Below are 22,854 nucleotides of genomic sequence, written 5' to 3' on the forward strand. Positions count from 1 at the left end.
GATGGCAAACCTAGACAACATCTTAAAAAGCAGAGACATCACCTTGCCAACAAAGGTCCGTATAGTAAAAGCCATGGTTTTCCCAGTAGTGATGTATGGAAGTGAGAGCTGGACCATAAAGAAGGCTGATCGCCGAAGAATTGATGCTTTTGAATTATGGTGCTGGAGGAGACTCTTGAGAGTCCCATGGACTGCAAGAAGATCAAACCTCTCCATTCTGAAGGAAATCAGCCCTGAGTGCTCACTGGAAGGACAGATCGTGAAGCTGAGGCTGCAATACTTTGGCCACCTCATGAGAAGAGAAGACTCCCTGGAAAAGACCCTGATGTTGGGAAAGATGGAGGGCACAAGGAGAAGGGGACGACAGAGAATGAGATGGTTGGATGGTGTTCTTGAAGCTACTAGCATGAGTTTGATCAAACTGCGGGAGGCAGTGGAGGACAGAAGTGCCTGGCGTGCTCTGGTCCATGGGGTCACGAAGAGTCGGACACGACTAAACGACTAAACAACAACAACAACAGGAAGACCCCCTATTCTCTTTACTGAGCTACAGTTCCCAGAGTGGTTTAACAGTCAACCCCTTTCAATGCTATTATTATTACTGTATTTTCTGGTGTATAAGACTACTTTTTAACCCAGGAAAGTCTTCTCAAAAGTTGGAGGTTGTCTTATATGCCGGCTACAGCAGCAGCTCCTGCAGCAACTCCCCACCAAAGGATAAAACAAGAGCAAATTAAATCAGAGGACACCAAGCTCTCTAGATGAAGCAGAAATATGCTTGGCCCCAGAAGCCCCTGGCCACTGGGAAGTGGAGCGGATTTCTGAGCTGGACTGGAGACTGGGTTTTTTAAATTTTTATTTGGTGTGCGTTGGAAGAGGGGTAGTCTTATACGGCAAGTATTTCCCAAACTCTATATTTTAACTGGAAAAGTTGGGGGGTCGTCTTATACGCCCAGTCATCTTATACGCCGAAAAATACGGTAATTAAATTTGCATACCACTCTTTAGCCAAAGATCACAGGGCATAACCAGCTCCCACAAACACATTTCAAAGGCCTTGTTAATTAGCCAAAGGCCCATGAGAAGAGGAATGTTTTCAGTTGATGCCTAAAGATATGCAATGAAGGTGCCAGGAACATTCCACAAACAGGGAGCCACCACAGAAAAGGCCCTTTCTTATGTTGCCATGAGGAGGAGGCACCTGAAGAAAGGCCTCAGCTGATGACCGCAAGGTCTGGTTTGGTTCCTGGGGAAGTCCATGAAATTGCTTTGCAAAAATGTGTATATCCGGCAAAATTGCATACAAATGTGTAGAACATTGGTGAGTTTTCATGAAGATTTTAAAGGACAAAACAAACCTCAGACTGATGTAGAAATTTGGAGAACTGAAGACTGGGGGGGGGGGAATAAGAAATAGAAAGAAGTAGAAATGGACAGAGTCAGTCATCCCTGCCCCTTCCACTTCTGGTTGTTCAGTGTGTTTAAGAAAACTTGATGCAAGCACTACCAATGCCCAAGTTGGAAGAGGAAGATGCTTTGAATTATGGCGAACAAGCACCATGCCATTTTAATTGGCCCCCTGGTGAATAGCAGCTTGAGAATGGGAGCAGCTAATTGCTGCCCTTTGTAAAATGTCTTCTCTGAATTCAGCGCTAGAAAAGCACATTCTCAGTGGTCTTGGGGGAGTTTCCAGTGCCTCCTCGGCCATGCTCTTCAAACAACTTGCTGGCTACGCAAATATGACATTCAAATTGTAATGCACGGGGGGCGGGGGGGCGGAGAACAGAATTGTTTATGGGTTTCTCTTCCAAAGCGCAGGCCTTAATGAGCAAACTACAATTCAGTCCTACTATGTCCAAATAATACTTTATTTGGTCGCTGAAGGTTTTTGTGGTGGCTCGTTTCCCTAATAGAACAGAAAAGTTACCAGGACCACCTATCCAAGCCCTCTTAAGACAAGGTCAGAATTATAATTATGGTTACAAAATGGGTTAAACTGAGGTGGTAAATTTGGCAGCTTCAAGCCTTAAGAAGAAGGTGATTTTTTGTTAACGTTCCCTTGCGTTCAAGCAGCACTATCTCCCTGCAAAGATAAACCTAGCACATCGTGGACAAATGTTCAAGCTCAGTGCTTATTCCGACTTTCAGGGAGTTGTTCAATGCAATGTGTGTGAATAGTGACATTCTCTAGTCTAATCACTAGGTAGCACTGGACACCATTGTATCTGCGCAGAGTCAGGAAGGTCCTGTATTCTGTTGCTCAAGAGAGGCCATTAAACTCTTGTCTAACTTCCTAACTACTGTAAGCCTTCCATGACACAAAGGAATACTGTGGAGGGGGGGAGCATTTCTTTTTAAAAAGTGGATTAGTGCTCCTAGAGAGGCAAAATGCTTAAGTTCACATTAACTGCACCAACCTAAATTTCCCAGTTGCTCAAATTGCTCCTGCAAAATACCAATAGCAATGTCCAAATAGTAAGGTCCCATCTGCGCTATATATTTAAAGGAGGATGATACCTCTTTAAACAGTGATGGCTTCCCCCAAAGAATCCTGGGAGCTGTAGTTTGTTAAGGATGCTGAGAGTTGAGTGGAGGCCTCTATTCCCCTCACAAAAAAACAGAGTTCCCTAATTGTTAAACTACTCTAGGAATTGTCAGTCCATGAAGGGAATAGGGATCTCTTTAGCGGCCTCAACACTGTATACCTGAAAGAGTGTCTCCACCCCCATCATTCAGCCCGGACACTGTGGCCAGCTCTGAGGGCCTTCTGGTGGTTCCCTCACTATGAGAAGTGAAATTACAGGGAACCAGGCAGAGGGTCTTCTTGGTGGTGGCACTCACCCTGTGGAACACCCTTCCATCAGATGTCAAGGAGATACAAACTTTAGAAGACATCTGAAGACAGCCATTTATAGGGAAGTTTTTAATGTTATAATAAGAATAAGAATTTATTATTTATACCCCACCCATCTGGCTGGGTTGCCCCAGCCACTCTGAGCGGCTCCCAGCAGAATATTAAAAATGCATACAACATCAAACATTAAAAACTTCCCTGTTTAATTTACAGTGGTACCTCTGCTTGCGAATGGGTTCCATTCCAGAGGCCCATTCGCAACATGAAAAGAGGGCACTGCGGTGCGTCTGCGCATGTGTGGGTTGTGATTCGCTGCTTCTGCGCATGCGTGTGATGTCATTTTGCGCTTCTGCGCATGTGCGAGTGGCGAAACCCGGAAGCAACCCTTTCTGGTACGTCCGGGTCGCCGCCGGACATAACCTGAAAGAACATAATATGAAGCGGATGTAACATGAGGTATGACTGACTCCGCGGACACGGAGCAATGGATCCAAACTACAAGAAAGAAGATTCCACCTAAACATTAGGAAGAACTTCCTGACAGTAAGAGCTTTTTGACAGTGGAATTTGCTGCCAAGGAGTGTGGTGGAGTCTCCTTCTTTGGAGGTCTTTAAGCAGAGGCTTGACAACCATATATCAGGAGTGCTCTGATGGTGTTTCCTGCTTGGCAGGGGGTTGGACTCGATGGCCCTTGTGGTCTATTCCAATTCTATGATTCTATGATTCTATGATTCTATGACTGTATTATGTTTTGATATATGCTGGAATTCTCTCAGAGTGGCTAGGGCAACCCAGTCAGATAAAATTATTGAGTGCTAAAATGTTGAGGTTATAGAAAAAAGGGGATTACAGCTGTAAAAGATTAAGTAAAAGAAAAGAACAAGGGAAAATTAGATAAAATCAAGGGGGAGGATTTGCTGAAACAAATCTGGAAATAGGGATGCAGAAAGGGGAGGTACGGGGAAGTCGGTGAAGTAAGGTTTAAGAAAAAAGGATTTGAAATTATACATGTTTGTTTATGTGTTTGTTTTTTGTATTGTCTATTGTTTGTGTTTATATAAATTGTGAAAAACCAATAAAATTTTTTATTAAAAAAAGGAAAGAAATAATAAAATTATCATTACAAGTCACGGTGGGTGGTGCCCACTGGGATCTGGTAGGGCAGAAGGAAGGGAGGCCAACAGTAGGTGGAGCCAGAGGCAGCAAATGACAGTGTTGATCCCTAAGTAGCTGCTAGTGAGACAAGCAGGTGTCAACAGGCTGATGACGGACTGAAGTTGGTGGGTCAGCAGCTCATCTGCCCTAAGATATCAGCCTCTACTGCTTGCAGGTGATGCTGGCCCAGGATGTCAGCAACCTGCTCTGGAGCTTATCTCAAAGTGTGTGCTCGCTTGCACCACGACCAGGCCCAGAGCATAAGGAGCCCAAATCTGTATCGACACATTTCGGTTTATATAGTCCAACAGGTTTTCACACTGTAGCTGGAATAATCTCCTTTCCATTACTCGCTGTGGTGCAGTTAGCTCAAACTAACTCTTCTTGAAAAGGTTGTCAGGCTTCATCAGGGAAAGCTGTTCGGAATGGAAAACAGTATTGGCTGTCTCATTTAGACAAATTTTTATTCCTCTGCTGTTATTACCCCAACAAAGTTTCACTCACTGTACGGCATTTAGCTTTCTATTGATTTCTCGACTGTCGTTGAGGGCCTCTCTTTGCGCCGCCCAAGCAAAAGGATTGTTAAAGGTGGATTGAATTTGCTGAGGTCAAAGATCAGAAGTATGCTGGTGAACGTGAGGCTCCCAACAGGACCAAAGCTAATTGTCGTTATAATGTACAAGCTGTAAAATCAGAGGAGGCCCTGAATTATTTACTCACCCACCACCACTGTCCTTGCATTTGCAAACCTAAAAAAACCAACACAAACATATACAAACACCACTCCTGCAAACCCAGGTGAAACTGAAGCCCAGTGGGGCTTAAAATCCAAACTTAACCCGCGTCACTTAAAAATTCAAAGGGAACCAATGGATTAATTGCCAGGCTGGCTTTCATGTAGGAAATACCCCTTTCAATGGCCACACCTGCATTAAACATATGTTATAGGAATTCTAAGATGCCATAATTAAACTGAATGTTCATTAGTGCACACGGTAAACACACATATATAAGTACCGGGCTTTTTCCCCATCAGAACTCAGTTCCAGCACTTTTCAGGTAGGCACCATTGCTATTTTAAGAGAACATAGGAGGTGTTCATGGTGAGTTCCAGCCCCTCTTTTTTCTAGAAAAACAGCACTGCATAAGTATATAAACTACATGTCTGAAAGATCAATCCAGGAGATCAATCCTGAAGCCATCTTGACTCTTAATGACTCCAAATATTCCTCTGCAGAAGGAAATATATTGGAAAAACCTCTCCCAATGGTTCTTTTCACTTAAAAATCCTTCAGATCTTGCCTTAAGCACATATTTTGTCTATGAATAGGGTAGGCTTGTGACCTGGATTCAAGAACTAAGGTATTTTACCATCTCAAAAAATTTGCCCAAACTGGCCAGGAAATGCAATCAGCAAACATTATCAGTTAACTTGACAGACAGGAGGCAAGCCATACCCTCAAATTTCTGTTGTAGACCACCTCTTTCTGCGATGGGGTGGTTTTTGGCTAAGGGGCTGGGCAATTCCTTAAGTCTTTAAAAACTCTTGCACACCTGTGGTCTGTGTCTTCACATCCCACCAAAGGGGTAGAATGGCTTCTGTTGCAACAGGAAAACAAAGATCTGCCTTGCTCTCAGTGGATCCTGCCTCCATCCATTCTTCTCTGACCAATCATGGACTTGACGGTGAATGAGTCCCTTGATGGAGAGCTGGGCTGTAAAAGCCAACTCTATTTTTTTCTATTAACACATTCAAAGCACTATAACAGTCATGGTTTCTGCCAAATAATATTGGGAACTGTAGTTTGTTCCGGGTGCTGGGAGTTGTGAGGAGACCCCCTATCCCTCCCCCCACTGAATTACAATTTCTGGAGCAGTTTGACAATCAGTACTTCTTTCCTGGGGGACTCTGGGAACTGCAGCTGTTGTGATATCTTTTCATGTAAGTTTCCTGAATAAAGACATTTTTTTCTTTTCTTTCCAGCCATCCCAGTGGGGCGGGCAGGAAATGCTCCTGTTGCTCCTTTATATTCACCAGAAGGATTATATCCCAGGATTAGTCCCCACAATTTATAGTTAAAAACATGATCTAAAGAAACTGGCTTGATATACTCTGGTTGACTGCTAGCCGCCATGGTTGTTAGAACTGGGCTTGACGTGGTTCAGTTTAAAGGCACCTCCTTAAAGCCTTAGAAATGGTAGCAAACCACAAAAGTAAATGGATCTGTCGTATGCAACATCATTAGCAACAGAGAGAAATGTTCTGGAAAACTGCAAAGAGAAACTGCAATGGAACAGCAGGTTCTGGGGAGAGGAGATGTTGAGCTTTCGGATAGGAAAGACTGCCTTCGGCATAAATTGATGGTTGGTGTGATTCTTTTTTCCTTTACCAGAGCAGGTGTGTGTGTGTTTTAATCTTGCACCTGTAATATGTATATCCCCAGTGACTGATCTCAGAGAGCATGCAATACTGTAGCATTGTTGAAGCTGTGACTGGGGACTTGTGGGTTGACGTCTTTGTCATCATCCAGTCCCTGAGTCCACCTGCAACCCTTCCTGCTGTCTGCCTCTCAAGAAAAGAGCACAAGGGCAGAAGAAGAGCTCCGCTGAATCAGGCCAGTGTCCCATATAGTGCTGCATAAAGCACCAGCTCCTAGGGGCTGAGACAGTTCCTCCTCCTCCTTCTCCTCCTCTTCTTCTTCTTTTTGTTATTTATTAAATTTATATACCATGCTATACCCAGGGGTCTCAGTGCAGTTCACTGAATAAAATCAAGATATAAAACCACAAAATACGTAATAAAAATATAAACAACAACCCCCAAAAAAACATGTTTTAAAGGGCCATAGGATGTAAATCAGATCAACCAAAGGTCTGGTTAAAAAGGAACGTTTTTGACTGGCAGCTAAAGGTGTACAATGAAGGCACCAGGAGAACTTCCCTAGGGAGAGCATTCCACAGATGGGGAGCCACTGCAAAGAAGGCCCTGTTCTCATGTTGCTACCCTTCAGACCTCTCGAGGAGGAGGCACACGAAGGACTGCCTCAGAAGATGATCTCAGAGTCCAAGTAGGTTCATATGGAAGGAGTTGGTCCTTGCAGAGGCCGGAGCTAGGTGCTCCGGCACCTGGAGCAGCGTGACCTGGAGGCAGGGGAAGCCACCTGTGGGGGCGGGGCTAGCATCTGGGGGGTAGTGTCCCAGGGGGGCAGGGTGAATGTCCCGGGGGGACGGGGCGAGCGTCCTGAGGGTTAGTGGCCACCCGCCATGAGTGTATGTATGCAATTGCAAGTGATTATTTGTGAGTAAATGTCTTGTATTACAAAGCCCTGAAAAACGTGGGTCCAGAATACCTCAGCTTGACCACCTAGATCATCTGCTGAAGCATCACTGGTTGTTCCCTAAGTTGATGAGGGTCATCTGACAAGGACAAGAAACTGAGCTTTTACTTTCATCAGTCCAGTATTATGGGATGCACTGCCAATAGAGATTCAGCAAGCACCCTCTGCACTAACTTTTAAACACCTGCTGAAAGCACTGTTATTCTGCCAGGCCTATGCAAGCAATTCAGAATACATCCTTCCACAATGGTTAACTGATGGCTGGATCGACACTGATCTGTAAAAACACTTAAAAAATAATGCAATTTTTCATTGAAGGTGGATTGCTGCTTTACAGCACCCTTTGGTGTCACATTTTTATAACACACGTTATAACTGACCAGTGTAGATTAGTCCGATATCTGTTTTTAACATTTTTTATGGCTTTCTTTGTATAGTTTTATGTTTTGTTGCTGTAAACTGCTTTCATACTTAAAAAAAATATGACGTGGTAGCAGAGAAACAGGTTCAGGTACCAGGTACCAAAATGGCTAAAATGAGTGGAAGAATCAGAAATCAGGAAGACCAAAATTTTAATAAGGAATGGGGAAAATTTATAATTTATCTTAAAAATCATTGTAAACAGCTAAAAATGTTAGGATTGTAATAACACTTGTAGTTTAATGTTGAATTATGGAAACAATGGAGATGTACATTGGCGATTGGTGGCTGCTGTCAGTGAGCGGGCAGATGATTGGTGGCTTTGGTAAGGTGTGTGATTGGTCAGGTGGGTAAGCGATTGTCGACACCCCCCCCCCAATAAATAGCTCAAGAACTCTGGGCAACCCCCCCCAAAAAAGGTTTAACAACTCTGGGCAATCTCCCCCCATTTCCTTAATATGGGTCGTCTTATACATGGGGGCAGGAGAGAGGGAGAGTTGTATGCATTTTCATATCTCTAAGAGTAAGAGTGGACTTCTGGGATAGCTGAGTCTGTAGAACATGAGACTCTTAATCTCAGCATTCGAGCCTCACATTAGGCAGAAGATCCCTGCATTGCAGGGGGTTGAAATGACCCTCATTGTCCCTTCCAACTCTACAATTCTATGATTCTAATACAACTTCTTTTCATCAGAACATTCCCATCAGGCCTCCCAGGTGAAACTATCTTGCTATATACACCACTACCACCACACACTCCCCCGCTACTTCTCTACACTTCTAATGTGTATTAAACAAAGGCATTAGCAGCATTTGTCAAAGTGGCCCAAGAGAGGTCTACTTAACACTTGATCTCTGAATGCTTTGCAAAGAACTGCGGATGCAAAGATTAACATTCCTGAGAGTCTTCTTGCCAGGCTGTTCAATTTCTGTGTATGTTTCAGCAAATGAGAAGCAGGCGGAAAAAGGACCACAGATCCTAGCTATTCAAAATACCTCTGTGATGGCTAAAAAGAAAGAAAAAAACCATTCTCGCATGAAATGCACCTAAACCAATTTCTTAATCGGGGACATTAAACAATTCTGCTCCCGTGAGCATAACGATCCAAAGTAAATAGGCTGAGATTTTCTGAGACTAAATGCTGCTCCTTCTGCATGCAGGTCACACTTTAATGAACTCGCATTCCACAAAGCTTTTGAGATGGAAGGAAGATGCTAAGGCCGTTATTGTGAAGGCTCCTGGTGCCTCCAGAGCAATTGAGTAATGCGGCCAACCCCCAAACAACCATTTTTAACATGTTTAATTTGAGGTTAATTCTGGGCACAACACTTTGATGTGAGCTTTAGCCTCAGGTGTCTACTGGTGTCCATCTAACAGCAGATGAGGATGGGAGGGAAAATAAGATTTTCAAATGTATGGAAGTTGTTCTGGGGTGTATGTGTGAACCAAGTGTCCTGCGCTGATGATAGGGGTGGGTCAAAATATCCACTTAGGCTTCTCTTCATTTCTCATTTTCCCCAATCTTAAATTCAAGTTCTTCACATTTCTATACCAGGTCACATTAACCAAAAAAATGGCCTCCGCCTACTGTTTGGGCTACCTGCCTTGTATCTCAATGGACATCAGCCCCGATTCCAAGGAGCTCTATAAAATTGCCCTTTAGTGGATTTAAAGCCTTGTGATACAGGCTCTTTATTCGTTCTGGGGAGCAAGATATAAAGAGATACTATTAATGCTGTATTTCAAAAAGCCAATGGTGGGTACATAAATCTGGGCAAGCCTTTTTTTAAAAAAAACACACACCTCTTTTCTTAAAAATAGATATTACGAAGCCAAATGCATCCCTCTCTTTGCTGGTCAATTGGGCAAGAAAATGCAGAATCACAGTGGAAAGGCTTTTGGTTATGAAAATGTTCACAATATTGGGAAAGGTCCAAAAGACACCCCCCCCTCTCATTTACATCTCACAAACAGCTCGTAGATCCAACTCGAGCTAAAAGCACTGTAAATACATCATTTTTCCAACTCAGCATATGAAATCCTCAGAGGGTGGAAAAGCCTCTAGTAGGCCATTTAATTATATACACTTGGCTCTCCATAAAATTGCAAGGGTTGGGGGGGGGAAATATTTTCTTTCTGCTGGTGTGGAACACTTCAGCATATGATGAGGCCAGCAGGCACCATGATAGAGGGAGGGCAGGTTAGGGGCAGGCAACAGACTTTTCTGGGTCCTAGCACACTATATGTATACTCCCCTGTTTCCCTTGGGTTGCCATATGTTCGCTTTTTCCAGGACACACCCTCTTTTTCATGGGTAGAGTCGTCATAGCAGTCCATAGTTAAAATTAGAAGTTGGCAAATGTGTCCTCTTTTTTGCAACCCTATTTCCTTATGCCTCTTCTTCTTCTTCTTCTTCTTCTTCTTCTTCTTCTTCTTCTTCTTCTTCTATCATTCATAGCCGAGTAAGATTGTCTTCCATAAACATGGTTTTAACAATGAGTCCGTAAGTGACTGTGGAGGCCAATTCTGGAACTACACGTCCTTCCACAGTGGGGACATTGGTTTCCGGGTGGGAGTTGATCACAGTGTGGATTTGCCAAGTGCGCCTTCCTCTTAGCACATTTCTCCCTTTCGTCCTGAGTTCGAGTGTCTTCAAAGCCCATGCCACCTTTGGTAAAGGCTGTTCTCCAATTGGAGCACTCTCAGGCAAGTGTTTCCCAATTGTCAGTGTTTATGCTACATTTTTAATGCCCCACAGGTGAGGTGGAGACCCCAAAAGTAAACAAAGGGCCATGCACAAGTTGCCTGACAGACTGAGTGTCAACGGGTGAGGCATTCCCTATAGTTGTATTTCCATATTAGAAAAGACTTGACCTGCTGAAAGTCTGCTCGCCAACAGCTGTTAAAGCCACAAGAACCTCCATTCCCCCATTGCCACTGCTTAACCATGCAAAGAGCTCAATTGGTAGAGCATGAGATTTTTAATCTGAGGGCCATGGGTTTGAGCCCCACGTTGGGCAAAAGATTCCTGCATTGCAGCGGGTTAGACTAGATGATCCTTGTAGTCCCTTCCAACTCTACAATTCTATGGTTCTATGGGATGTTGCAAGTCAGTGATGTTAGTGTAGGTGTTTCATCCGTTGGTCCTAGGCTGGCAAGACTCTGCTTGGGGCAAAAACCAGTCAAGGAATTTCAGATGGCGAGGAGTACCAGAGTGTGTTTTGAATAAATGTGCAATTAATTGTTACTGTTTTGAATGCCATTGCTATCTTCCTTAGTGGGTCATGCAAACTGCTTTTCTGAATATTCTTTTATAGGGCAGTGGATACTGGAGATGAGTTTGTGGAACCAAGGAGGGGTTGGCCCAAAAACATTTGCAGATCACTGATCTAATTAATTCAATTCACAAATCACAAATCATTTTTAAAAATCAAAACATCTTTAAAACAATTCCAATACAGATGCAGACTGGGAAACATAACTACTTTAAAAGGCTTGTTGGAAGAGGACAGTCTTCAGCAGGTGCCAAAAAGACAACAGAGATGGTGCCACTCTGATATTCATGGGGCAGGTATTCCAAAGGGCAGGTGCCAGAACACTAAAAGCCTGGTTCTTCTTCTCCTTCTGAAGACTCACCAATTCATAAATTTGATTCCTCTTGACATTGCTGATTACCAAGCATTTGGCACTTCTGATTAACTTGATCCTGGGGGGAAAGATGCTGGGTAAAGGGAGAAGCTGTCTCTCAAAGAATATGCCCGTGCTTGGAATGGATATATCGTCAATTTTAATGGCTCAGTCATCCAGTTATAAATTCAGTTCTCCACATTTCTGCAGCAAATCACAATTTTAAAAAAAAATTATAATGGACATTCCTAGGCATTTCAGTGCAAATTTATCCTGATAAGCACATTTATTTTGCATGCAGTTTTGACTAACATACACATTTCCCCCCTCATACATGTCTATCCCATAATGTTCTTGCAAGATCTCATGGAATAGGGATCCACCCATGAGATCTTATGAGAAGAGGGAGGGATCAAGGCCTTTAAAAGGTTTCATCTGCAAGTGTTGGGGCCATTTTCCCTTGAGTTTCCTACCCACCTACCCTTAGTGGCCCTCTCTGGGTCATCTAGGTCACTGGTTGACAGGCCAGAAATAAATTGCTTTTCAATCTCAACCACAGTTGGCCTGCTGGTTGGGTTTTCCCCTCAACCACCCGTAGCAGCCTGGTTTGCACCATGCCAGGGTTCGATGCTGGACCATTCCCATGAAGTAGGGCGGGGACGAATCGCTATTCCACCAGAAGAGGCTAAGCGGAATGCCAAAATTACCCTTGCCTTCGGCCAACCCCACTTTCCAGGTGCGCTGACTCTAGGAGGCAAAGGTGTCACCAGTCCCCTCAATATTCCTTGGCAGGGGGCTCAGCCCTCCCAATATTGAGGGCGGAGGAGGCCAAACTGCCAAGACAAGCATGGTTCGGCATCAAAGTAGGCTCTGTCTGAGCACAAGAGAGGAGGCACGGTGGCCATTGAAGCTGTGTGGAGCTGGGCAAGGCCTTCTGCAGACATGGCTCCTTGTCCTGACAATGCGTGCGTGATTTCACATGCACAACACATCACTAACCTCCCAATCTTTGCCTCAAGATAGCACATATGTCATTTTCTGCTGCAGTCAGTAAAGGCTGGGCCAGATTTCACCCAACACCTGTGCCTTGTATTGGTTATTCCCTGCTCTCTCATAAAAAAGGTAAAGGGACCCCTGACCATTAGATCCAGTCATGGCCAACTCTGGGGTTGGCCGAAGGAGCCGGCGTACAGTTTCCGGGTCATGTGGCCAGCATGACTAAGCCACTTCTTGCGAACCAGAGCAGCGCATGGAAACGCCGTTTACCTTCCCGCCAGAGTGGTACCTATTTATCTACTTGCACTTTGACATGCTTTCGAACTGCTAGGTTGGCAGGAGCAGGGACTGAGCAATGGGAGCTCACCCCGTTGCAGGGATTTGAACCGCTGACCTTCTGATTGGCAAGCCCTAGGCTCAGTGTTTTAACCCACAGTGCCACCCACGTCCCTTTGCTCTCTCATACCCTCCAACATTTTGCCAGTGAAAATAGGGACCTCCCATTCCTGTTGTTGTTGTTGTTGTTGTTGTTATTACCCTGACCATCTGACTGGGTTGCCCCAGCCACTCTAGGCGGCTTCCAACATATATAAAATCATAGTTTTAAAAAAGTCCCTATACAGGGCTGCATTCAGATGTCTTCGAAAGATACTTAGCTCCCTGGCTCCAGGGGCGCATAATTCTATACCCTCCGATGAAAACAGGGATATCTTTCTATACCTGCCAACATTTCTCTGATGAAAATAGGGATGTCCTAAGGAAAAGTGGGACATTCCGAGATCAAATCAGAAACTGGGACAGCTTCTGTAAATCCTAGACTGTTCCTGGAAAATAGGTACACATGGAAGGTCTGCTCTCCCAAGAGCTGAGAAAAGGCTGATGGGTCTCACTTCCTTTCAGCAACCATGCTGCAGAATTCTGCACTGACAGCAGTTCATGGAAGAACTTTCTCCTTCAAAATTATAGGACGGTATCCTCCACTGAATTCATCACCAAGGAAGGACGGAAACCAAACGGTTCTCTGGTATACCAGGAAAAGGTGTTAATTGTGTTTTTTAAAAATAAAATAAAACGATCTAGGTTGTTCTCATTCATTTCCCGGCCTGGCCAGCTTCCTGTTAACTACCCTCTCCCCTTTGCTGGGCTCGTTGCAAGCATATTTTCTCACCTTCAATGTCCTGAAAATTAATGTGAAAGCAAAGGAATGCTGGCATGCCTGCTCTCACAATTTAGCTGAAGAAACAATAGTGATGGATGTTTAATAGATGTGAAATATCTGTTTTTAATCTCCTGTGCCTCAGATGCTACCTTTGCAGCTGAAGGGATTGTGGTGCATATTGAAAGATTGTTCCTATTTTTAATTGAGTTGCCATGTAAACAGACGTTCTGACTAGTGTTTTGATGTTGGAAAACTGTCCCCTTGCCTTGCCTCATCTGGATCCCCATCACAGCATGGACTGTTTCAGCAAAACAAAGAAGAATAAATTTAGCATATAGGTGACAAGCCTCCACTGCTCACTTTTAGGCGTGTTTGCTGGGGAGGTGGTCCCACTATGATCCGTGTAACTTCCTTCATGCAAACAGTGAGAACAATGCTGTACAATACCAGGAAATGGGTATTTAGTGTGAGATATAAATCCTTTTGAAGAGAACAGGCCATGTATTATGGGGTCACAGCTGTGGCCCAATACTAAGCCAGGTGTATTGGCTGCATTGCATAGGTTCTGCAGTTTATAGTTATAACAAGCAGGCTTGTTGAACAATACATTGGCAGGATTTTAAGAACACTTGTAATTTGAGAGTTATTATGGGAAAAATAGGATGATTTTTTTTTTTGAGTAATAAAAATATGCAGTTGCTTTTGTTGGAAGCCACCCAGAACGATTGGGGCAACTCAGTCAGATGGGCAGGGTAAAATAATAAAATGATGACGGTGACTATGGTGTCTGTTAAGGGCGTGGCCCTCAACAGCTGTACATCCATGGCATTTTGGAGAGTGAGTTAACATGGATCACTATTAAAACACAGCACGTTGAACTGAAAGATTTTGTTGCTGTCATTAATGAAATAATTTTGACACAACAACAGGCACCCTGGCAGTGCTGACTAGCCCTGCCCCAATATCGCAAACTCCGAGTAGAAGGACACATTCAGTATTCCATTGTTATTTCCACCAAAACTTATTTACACTGTTGAATTTATCTCAATGCTGCCAACGTTTTCAAGTGTACACAATTTCCCCCCATTTATTCAACAAACATTTTCCAATCTTCTTTAAGCGAATGTTCTTCTTGCTCTCTTATTCTATAAGTTAGATCCGCAAGCTGCGCAAGACCTCGCTTGTTTTTCATTTTTGAGCCAGCGTGGTGTAGTGGTTAAGAGCAGTGGACTTGTATTCTGGGGAACCAGGTTCGCGTCTCCGCTCCTCCACATGCAGCTGCTGGGTGACCTTGGGCCAGTCACACTTCTCTGAAGTCTCTCAGCCCCACTCACCTCACAGAGTGTTTGTTGTGGGGGAGGAAGGGAAAGGAAATTGTTAGCCACTTTGAGACTCCTTAGGGTAGTGATAAAGTAGGATATCAAGTCCAAACTACTACTACTACTACTACTCCTCCTCCTCCTCCTCCTCCTCCTCCTCCTCCTCCTCCTCCTCTTCTTCTTCTTCTTCACAAAACACGGGCCACCATAGTTTTACATAAATAACATTTTTTGACACCTGGGAATTCCCTTCTGAATTATCCCCAACAAAAAGGACTCTGATTTTTCGGGGGGGGGGGAGAGGTACTTTTAACCATTTCCCCCCCCAATTCATTATAAATTATTTCCCAATACTCTTTTACCCTTTTACAGGTCCACCACTCGACCTCATTGCATCTCCCCATTGGCATTTAGACCCCACAACACCCTTGTGTGGTCAGTTAGGTTGAGAGACAGTGACTAGCCCAAGGACACCATGTCAACTTCATGGCTTTGTGGGAATTTGAACCCTGGTCCAACCCTAACCACTACATCACACTGGCTCTCAAGTGTGCTAACTGATGTGTGGTTTGGAATTTAACTATCCTTCATATTCCACACTTTCCAAATGTTCTAATGGAGTTAATGGTTTTAAAAAGGGGCATAAAAAATCATGTTAACATGTGTGTTTTGATCAGATACCCCATACATTTAAATGCAATTTTCTTTCTTTTTAATTGCAGATTAATTCAGAAATGTGACAGAATGAATTTAAAGTGTCAAAGTGAATTGAATCAGCAGCAGATTATTTGCCCAACTCTGTTTTGGAAGAGTCCCTGCCAAATACAAAGAACCATAATAAAGAGGAGCGGGAGAAGAAGGGCAATTGTATCTGGAGAAGCCCTCAAATCTCAAAATTAAGAACAGTTGCAATTCGAAAAGAACTAAAGAGAAGTGCAGAGAGCTATTGGAAGGAGGACACATGTCAGGGTTTTCTTCATTTGTTATTCTTTGCCATTCCAACTCTTTTTGGAGGGTGGTACAACGCTTTTCTTCCTGCAGCTCCCTTCTGTTCGTTTCAGCTCCAAAATTTCAAAGTGTGTTCTTGTGAATGCAGCAGGGATATTGCAGTTGTTGCTTGGTAACTGGCCGTGACATTTCAAAAATGCCTTGCTTTTCAATGAAGCTTCCCAAACTAATGACTGTAAAAGGAACAGTTGTTCTTTCAGAATCATTTTGTATCTCTCCTTCTTTTAAGCTTCTTTTCAGAGGCGAGAGTATATTCGCATTTGGGCTTGGAAAAACGTGCCCTGTCACTGGCCCCGCCTGGGAATCAAAAATCCTTTCCAAAACAAACAAGCTCCCTTTTTCCTTTGGGAGTTGATAAATTGTCGCTCAAGAGCATCGTCAGTCTTTTGGCTTTTCTACTCCTCTTTTTATCCATGTTATCTGTTCCTTGAGGAGATTCCAGGAGGTGGGTCTGTCTGCTGCCTTCCACTGAATCAGACCAATTTGCTTCAGACTTCAGGTTTTGGCCAAATCCCATGAACACCCCTGCTTCAGACCATAGATAGATATTAATATGTAGGTAAGGGCTACAGATAATGCTTGTTTTTAGATGACATTCAGGTGCATCATGTTGCAAAATAATATACCTGCTACACATAGCATATTGTGTGTTCTGCAACTTATTCAAAGCACACAGAACAAACACTTTCCACACACACACAAAATGACGCCCGAGTTTCAAAAATGCAAGATATGTACTTCCAAAGTGGGTTATTATCTTGCCATTCCAATATTTTGCTTCAGGTTGGCTCTGTCTTATATGTATTTCCATGGAAGTCTGCTTACCTTAAACGGTCAGGTTAAAGGGATCCGTGAGGAGTTGTTTCTGTCCGATGCCCTTATGGGGGTAGGGCGTTAGAACTCCTCTAGTGGAGACCTCTATTTGCTGTAAGTCATAAGGTCCCTCATGTTGTGGCTTACCCTTAGATACACTCCCAGGGATATTGAATCCTCGTGACGGGGTGAGCTCCCATTGCTCAGTCCCTGCTCCTGCCAACCTAGCAGTTCGAAAGCACATCAAAGTGCAAGTAGATAAATAGGTACCACTCCGGCGGGAAGGTAAACAGCGTTTCCGTGCGCTGCTCTGGTTCGCCAGAAGTGGCTTAGTCATGCTGGCCACACGACCCGGAAGCTGTACCCCGGCTCCCTCGGCCAATAAAGCGAGATGAGCGCCGCAACCCCAGAGTCGGTCACGACTGGACCTAATGGTCAGGGGTCCCCTTTACCTTACACTTCCAGCAGACATGTTGGAGCTAATTAGATGGCTTCACCCAGTGACTATGCCAAATGGTTCTCATCTTTATCCAATAAAGTCATGGCCTATTTGAACCCAAAACCTATATTCTGCTGTCTTGTATGGTGATTTAACCATATTGAGAGTGATTGGGTCATGGGGCCTTGGCACACAATTACAGTGGTACCTCGGGTTACAGATGCTTCAGGTTACAGCTGCTTCAGGTTACAGACTCTGCTAACCCAGAAATAGTACCTCGGGTTAAGAACTTTGCTTCAAGATGAGAACAGAAATTGTGCAGCAGCGGCGCAGCGGCAGTGGGAGGCCCCATTAGCTAAAGTGGTACCTCAGGTTAAGAACAGTTTCAGGTTAAGAATGGACCTCCAGAACAAATTAAGTTCTTAACCCGGGGTACCACTGTACTCAATCACCTCTTTCAGCTTTTCATCGCAATGAAGCAATGGACCGCCACATGGTTTCCAAATCCTTCATCTTTCTGTTGCGAATCATCTACAGTTCCACTCCTCTCATCTTTGGATAAGGCAGCCTGACAGTTTTCTTAATTTTGTTGGTTGTGTCCTTTAGAGGAAAACTCCCTCCCCCCCCACTGGCGTGGTGGTGGTCACTCTTAATTGGCTTGACTGTCTTCTGCCCTGAAACATTATGCTAATGGAGTTGAAATTGACCGAGATAGACTAATTGCAGTGTCTTTACTATTTCTCCTTCTGATGCCAGGGAGGTGGGGAATGCTAACGACAAGAGCTGACCCATGAAGGAACAAAGCACACTGTCATTGCTCTAATTTGGAGTCTGGATCGGTGTGATCGCCGTTGCTCTCCATGTCGGCCGCTTGCTAATTGCTGCTGTCAGTTCCCAATAATGAATGACTGAGTCAGCACAGCATGGGGGGGGGGAGGGCAGGGAACCCAACCCTGATTTAATGCTGTAACCATCTTAACTTTGCTCTGCCTAAAGGGAGATGGGCAAAAGCTTTTCTTAGTGCTGTTGTTTCTTCCCTCTTCTGTCAGCTATAGCCATTTGGTAACTATAAAGCCCACCTTAATGTGCATGATGACACACACACACCTTGCACCGGACCTCCCCCCCCATCTTGGGAAAGACTTGGTGCCTCTGCTAGCCACCAAGGCTGCCTAATAGCACCTTCATCTTTGCAACCCACTTAAGTTGTTGAACAAAATTGTCCTTCTTTTATCATATACAGTTGTACCTAGGTTTTCGAACAGCTTGGTTCTTGAACCTTTTGGCTCCCGAACTCCGCAAACTTGGAAGTGAGTGTTCCAGTTTGTGACTATTTTTGGAAGCCGGACTTCTGCAGCTTCCTATTGACTGCAGGAGCTTCAGTTTCCAAACATTTTGGAAGTCAAACAGACTTCCGAAACAGATTCCATTCAACTTCAAAGTACGACTGTATATTATAATGTTGGTGGAGTTTCCTCTCTCTCTTTTTCTACTCTTGGCTCCCTCTGATCTGTCAGATATATATATACAGTGGTGCCTCGCAAGACGAAATTAATTCGTTCCGCAAGTTTTTTCTTCTTGCGAGTTTTTCGTCTTGCGAAGCACGGTTTCCCATAGGAATGCATTGAAAATCAATTAATGCGTTCCTATGGAAACTGCTTGCCAGGCTGGCGGTGCGGAGAAGGGCTTTTCTCCCCACCGCAAGCCTTCAGGACAGGTACGGGAACATTAATGCGCTTCTCCTCTGTTCCCGGGGCTTGCGGTGGGAGGAGGGTTTTTCCTCCCCACCGCCAACATTCAGAACAGCATTCTGAATGTTGGCAGTGGGAAGGAAAACCCTCCTCCCACCGCAAGTCTTCAGGACAGCCATCCGAAGGCTGGCGCGGGGAGAAGGGCTTTCCGCCCCACCGCCAGCCTTCGGAGGAGGTCCGAGGACAGTGGGGAAGACGCGCTGCGCTTCCCCGCTGTCCCGGAGATTTCCCTATGGGCTTTCATCTTGCGAAGGAAGCCCATAGGGAAATTCGTTTTGCGAAGCGCCTCCAAAACGGAAAACCCTTTCGTCTAGCGGGTTTTCCGTCTTGCGAGGCGTTCGTCTTGCGGGGCACCACTGTATATTTAAGCCAACAGCTGAAACAGTCCTTATCATCTTTTCATTTTCAGTTAAACTTCTTCAAAAGCTTTGTTGTTCCTGCAAAGCATCCCCGCCCAGCCACTGGATATTGTGTTGGCAATCATTCACAATCATTCACAAACTACTGAACACTGAATGCTAGCAACTCCCCTTCACTCAGTTCAGAATTGGCCCAGTCCTATCAGACTATTCTCATCGAGCTTATGATATTGGTGCATGAATCTCATGTATGTTACTTAATGTACTATCCACTAGGAATTTTGGCTAAGAAATTCAACCACCTCATTCTCACTTGTCCATCCCAGCTTTCTTCAGGTTTTGTGTACCTCAGTGGTACAGTGGTACCTTTGGTTAAGAACTTAATTTGTTCCAGAGGTCCTTTCTTGACCTGAAACTATTCTTAACCTGAGGTACCACTTTAGCTAAGGTACCCCACTTTAGTGGGGCCTCCCGCTGACACCGCACGGCCACTGCACAATTTCTGTTCTCATCTTGAGGTAAAGTTCTTAACCCGAGGTACTACTTCAGGGTTAGTGGAGTCTGTAACCTGAAGCATTTGTAACCCGAAGTGCTTGTAACCCGAGGTACCACTGTAGATCATTGCATGTGGAATATCCCAGCTTCAGTTTCTGACTTTTCCAGGTAAGACTTGGAGTAGGGTTGAAAGGACCTCTAGTTCTCTGAGGTTCTCCTATTTCTGATCTTAGATTTGGTTCTCATTTCTGCTGCAATTTGCAATATGAAACCAAATTTCTCCCCTTTCCCTGCAATCCCTAAGCATAAAAGAGCACTCTGGAAGTTAGGAGTCGGTTCCCTGGAATGTCAAAGATACGCAGTCAATATTTTTCAAATGAAGAAACTTTGCTAAGATTAAGGATAAAGGATGAATGGGATATCAGAGAAGCAGCAGAAAGGGGGAAACAATTACTCTCTAAATACTGTACATGAAATAGTCTTAGAGATCTCCCAACCTGCAAAAAAAAAGGGGGTATGAAGCAAGTATCACACATGCCAGGGCTTTTTTTCCCCAGCCAGAACTCACGGGAATTCAATTTCGACACCTTTCAGGTGGGCACCATTGCCATTGTAAGAGAACGAGGGAGATGTTCATGGTGAGTTCCGGCATCTCTTTTTCTAGAAAATTTGCACTGAAACATGCTCCTTAGCTGCTGATAAATTGATGTCAAAATTCGTAAGGCCTCTTTTTTATCCCTGCAAAATAAAATAAAAAGGGGTGCTGAGGGAATGTAAGAGAATACACCGATCTAGTGTGACTGTGGTAGGTTTGATGTACTCAACATGTAGGCAAGGCACACCTGTGGAGATTGACTATTAACACTCCCCCCTCCACCTGTAGAAGGAAAAGGTGTAAACTGGTAGAAGTCTCTAACCCTGGTAGACAAGAATCCATCATGGGAAATCTTAGCTGCTTATTCATCTGAGAGATGCTTGAGAGACATGGTTGGAACAGCTGCTCTGAAACAGAGAAGCCAGGTCATTTTGGCAGGGATTAGTGGATTTTAAATGTCACTGTCATTTTATACTCCTGCCTTTCAACACAGGGAGTGCCAAAATCTGGGTGCAGCCACTGTGGAGATTCTCTCTCAAGTTACTAACACACCTACATTAGATGCTGTTAGGGATAGAACATGAGCAGGAAGTTTTAGAATATGGAGAGAGAGAGAAAGCACAACCCTTTGTATTTCTATGTGGGCTGTGAATGGCCCATGTCTGAAACCCCGAAGAGCTGTTACCAATCAATGTAAACAGTACTGAGCTTTTGAGAAAAATGGCCCATTGGTCTGGCTCAGTATAAAGTAACTTTCTACATGCACCTTAAAGATAATAGGGCAAGGGCTGAGGATGCATGGTACACTGGCTTGAGAGCAGTACATGTGAAAAGGATCTAGGAGTCTTGGTTGACCACAAACTTGACATGAGCCAACAGTGTGACGCGGTAGCTAAAAAAGCCAATGCAATTCTGGGCTGCATCAATAGGAGTATAGCATCTAGATCAAGGGAAGTAATAGTGCCACTGTATTCTGCTCTGGTCAGACCACACCTGGAGTACTGTGTCCAGTTCTGGGCACCACAATTCAAGAAGGACACTGACAAACTGGAACGTGTCCAGAGGAGGGCAACCAAAATGGTCAAAGGCCTGGAAATGATGCCTTATGAGGAACGGCTAAGGGAGCTGGGCATGTTTAGCCTGGAGAAGAGGAGGTTAAGGGGTGATATGATAGCCATGTTCAAATATATAAAAGGATGTCACATAGAGGAGGGAGAAAGGTTGTTTTCTGCTGCTCCAGGGAAGCGGACACGGAGCAATGGATCCAAACTACAAGAAAGAAGATTCCACCTAAACATTAGGAAGAACTTCCTGACAGTAAGAGCTGTTCGACAGTGGAATTTGCTGCCAAGGAGTGTGGTGGAGTCTCCTACTTTGGAGGTCTTTAAGCAGAGGCTTGACAACCATATGTCAGGAGTGCTCTGATGGTGTTTCCTGCTTGGCAGGGGGTTGGACTCAATGGCCCTTGTGGTCTCTTCCAACTCTATGATTCTATGATTCTATGATTCTATGAAGCTAAGCAGGGATGGATTTGATTCTTAACCTGGATGGAAAACTGCCTGGGACCCTGTAAACTAGAGGTCACCAAACTTTTGTGGCAAATAGACACAGCTGGAGATTTGAGAAAGCACCATGGGTGCCAGTCACGAAATGTGGCTGTGCAGCCTAACTTAAAATGGCTGCTGTAGGGGCGTGGGACAATACAAAATGGCTGCCGTGGTGTATCTGTGTGTGGCATGATGCAAATGGCTTCCACATCCAAAAGAGCAGAATAAGATATAGGGCCACGGAATAGTAAGAGGGTGCCCATCATCAGTCCACCCTATGACCAGGGTGTGAGGGAGACCCCACACTCACTCACAGAGCTGTCCAAAATGGGTGGGAGCGTGGATGTCCAATTCTGGCATCCAATGCAACGTGGACATGTTTTAAGCAGGACATGTTTAACGTAGGAGAGGCTGAGACAGTGCAAAGAGGAACTGAGCGAGGAGAACAAAGTCTCTCAGGTCTTGTGGGGTTTTGAGGAGTTATTTCCTGAGACCTTTTGTGGAGGTTCTGCCAGGTACACTGGTCTCCAGAGGCACCATATTTGCAACCCCTGCTGTAAATACTGCCTTGAGTTCTATGATGAAGGATATAGATGCAATATTTCTGCTGGGAATAATATAAAACTGGGGTGGATGTCCATCACATTCTGTCCCCAAGTTATCAGGCAGATCCACCCTCCTGACTGTGACTCACCTCCAGGTATATTTTCCATCTCCACCAGGCTGAGTATATAAGAACATAAGAAGATCTGCTGGATCAAGTCAATGGCTTTTACAGTCCAGCCGACTGTTCCGGTGAAGGCCAACAAGATGAGAAGCCCCAAAGCAGAACATGAGCAGAAGAGAGAACTCTCCACTACTGCAGTTTCCAGCAAGCGGTTTTCTAAAGCATCACTGCCTTCAAACTGCGAGGCAGAGTATAGACATCATGAATGGACTGTTACATTTTTTAACTGTACTTGTAAAATTATATATATA

This window comes from Podarcis vaucheri, assembly GCF_965113315.1.
Source record: "Podarcis vaucheri genome assembly, chromosome: 15".
Lineage (NCBI taxonomy): Eukaryota > Metazoa > Chordata > Lepidosauria > Squamata > Lacertidae > Podarcis > Podarcis vaucheri.